This window comes from Rattus rattus, chromosome 12, assembly GCF_011064425.1.
Source record: "Rattus rattus isolate New Zealand chromosome 12, Rrattus_CSIRO_v1, whole genome shotgun sequence".
Classification (NCBI taxonomy): domain Eukaryota; kingdom Metazoa; phylum Chordata; class Mammalia; order Rodentia; family Muridae; genus Rattus; species Rattus rattus.
Window position 1 is genome coordinate 45,135,092 of NC_046165.1, and position 2,628 is coordinate 45,137,719.

The 2,628-nt window shown below is 45.2% G+C and overlaps 1 pseudogene; it reads right to left on the reverse strand.

The window, feature by feature from the left end:
- Positions 1-1,432: 1,432 nt before the first annotated feature.
- On the reverse strand, positions 1,433-2,337 carry LOC116913807 (annotated as a pseudogene).
- Positions 2,338-2,628: the final 291 nt, after the last annotated feature.

Sequence of the window (2,628 nt, forward strand, 5' to 3'; positions counted from 1 at the left end):
TCACTCAGACTTTCGAGCATGCCTGGGTTCATTTACCTGGGGACCAAACACCCCAGGATGAATGTATTACCCCCCAACCCTGTCAAGGAAGTCAGCATTTGGGAAAGGCCGGTTTTGACAAGGAGACAGGTGCAGAGGAAGGATTTGGAGCATGGGGCTTTGGCTGCCGGTCAGTGCTGGCACTGGCTGCGAGGCTCTCTGGGTGTGAGCTGAGGGTTTTGAGGACTGTGCAGCTTGTGCTCATGACACGGTTAGGCGGCCACTCCACAATCGTTGCCACTTCCTTCCTTTTCATCTGGTGACAGAAACTTTCCTGAGTACTTACCAGTACTAAGTGACAACAGGTGTTTAGTCACATTATCATAATTATCTCAAAAAAGTATAGACAGAGGGTTCATTTTAGTCAAGGGAATAGAATGTACAAGACTTCCTTAGTATAGTGTGTGTGTGTGTGTGTGTGTGTGTGTGTGTGTGCAAGAGACAGACGGAGTGACAGAGAGAAACAGAAACAAAGAGAGACAGAGAGTGAGAGAGACAGAGACAGAGAAACAGACAGAGGGACAGACAGACAGAACTAAAGGCTTCCCAATACCTCAGTCTACATAGAAGCAAGAACACTGGCAAAAATAGATTAAATTTTTCCTAAACCTGGGGAATCAAAGATTTACAGAAACCTGGAGAGCATGAATTAACCCCTACCCCATATTCAGTAAGAGCTGAGCGCTTCCTAGTGTTTGCTGGAAGTGGACCAGTTTAGTGTGGCTTGGTGGGTCATAGCTACCTGAAAGACTGAGGCAGGAGGATCACAAGTTCAAGGCCTGCTGGGGCTTGAGAGAAAGTTCAAGGACAGCTGAGGTAGACTACAGAGTCCTTGTCTCTAATTTTTTGAAAAGTAAAAACAGGCCAGGTGTGGTACTACATAGATCCAAAAGGTGCAGGGGCGCAGGGGCGCAGGGGCGCAGGGGCGCAGAGGCAGAGGCAGGTGGATCTCTGGGAGTTCAAGGTCAGCCTGGTCTACAAAGTGAGTTCCAGAGCCAGGGCTGCATAGTAAATAGAGAGACCTTATTAACAAAGAAAGAAAGGTTAAACAGTTGGGAATACGGCTCAGTAGGATAACGTTAGCATGAATGTCCAATCCCTACTCCTATGAAGTTAACAAATTCAATGACGTTATAGGGCACAGAATTAATAAGTAAAAGTAAACTGTATTTCTGCACATGAGCAATGAACAATACAATAATTAAATTAAGAACATAATTACATATATGATAGCGTCAAAGGAAAACAAATTAGGAACAAAATTTTAAAAAGCTGCAAGCTTTATATATGGAAAGCTATCAAACACTGGTAAACATAATTTTAAAAGATTTAAGTACATGGGTGGAAGACTTTTTTTTTTTTTAACTTTATCTGCATTTCTTTTATGCTGAATTTATTTCCATGCCATGAGTGTTTGTTTTTTCAGTTTCTTCTGGGATATCTTTTTCTTCTGTGTAGCCTCCCCTTCTGGCTTTGAAACAATCTGTTCCTTCTCAGTGAGGAGCATCTCAGTGTGGCAGGGGGAGCTCGTGGATGGGTTAATCCGGCCATGAGCTCTGTAGGTTCGTCTGCGCATTGTAGGTGCCTGTTCACCTGGATGTGTTCAGTGACAGAGAATCTACATCTAAACCCTTAAGTTCAGCATTACCCTCTGCATTTTGAAGCATGTGCAGCAAAACTTCAGCACTCTTTTTTGGCCACCGTCCCCGTGTCCAGCCCCATTGTTTGTCCTGGGCACACCTACTGACTCCACCATTATACCACCAGAATGGCACACATTCGTCTTTAAAGTGACATCCTTCAGATACTTGGTGGCTTTGCAGATATGCATACACTTGATGGCCTGGACAGTTTCCTGGTTGTTCCTAAAGTAAACCTGAGGGTTTGAACCTTTTGATTTGCATGATTTTGGTGGGGTTCTCTGGGTCAAGAGGGTAGCAAACCATCCTCACAGGTCACCTCTTACAGGAAGAGCGGCATTTTGTATTAAATTGTGGTCCTCTCCACAGTGGTAAGAGTTGATGTAAAATGTTACCAGGCTTTTTCAGCATCACTTTCTGTCTCTCCGTCTCTGTTTCCCACCCCCACACATAGAAATGACATAGCTTGATATGCATGTGCAAAGTCAAGCTTGTGCATGTGCCCATCTGAGTTGAACTAGGGTAGTTTGTGTGAGGGTGGCTGTGGATTATATACAAGGATGGGCAACTGACCGGTGATTACACCACTGTCGAAAATGACTCTGCCTCCCCCAGCTAGGATTGACTGTCAATAACTCCTCAGTCATGGGAGAGGCTTCAGTGAGCCCCTCCCTAATCCATGCTGGAGGATTGATAGGGTCAGCCTTGTGAAGGCCTTGTGCAGACCACCATAGCTGCTTTGAGTTCATGGACGCCCTAGCCTTATGTGCAGGAGACGGCCTTTCACAGCACTTCTCCCTGTCCTTTGGCTCTTAGATTTTTTTAATCCTCCTCTTCTGCAGTGTTCCTCGAGTGTTCGAAGGGGTGACATAAATGTCTTCTATAGGGATGAGCACCGAGAGTCACTTATTGCCAGCCCTCGAACCAGCTATGAGTCTTTGCATTTATT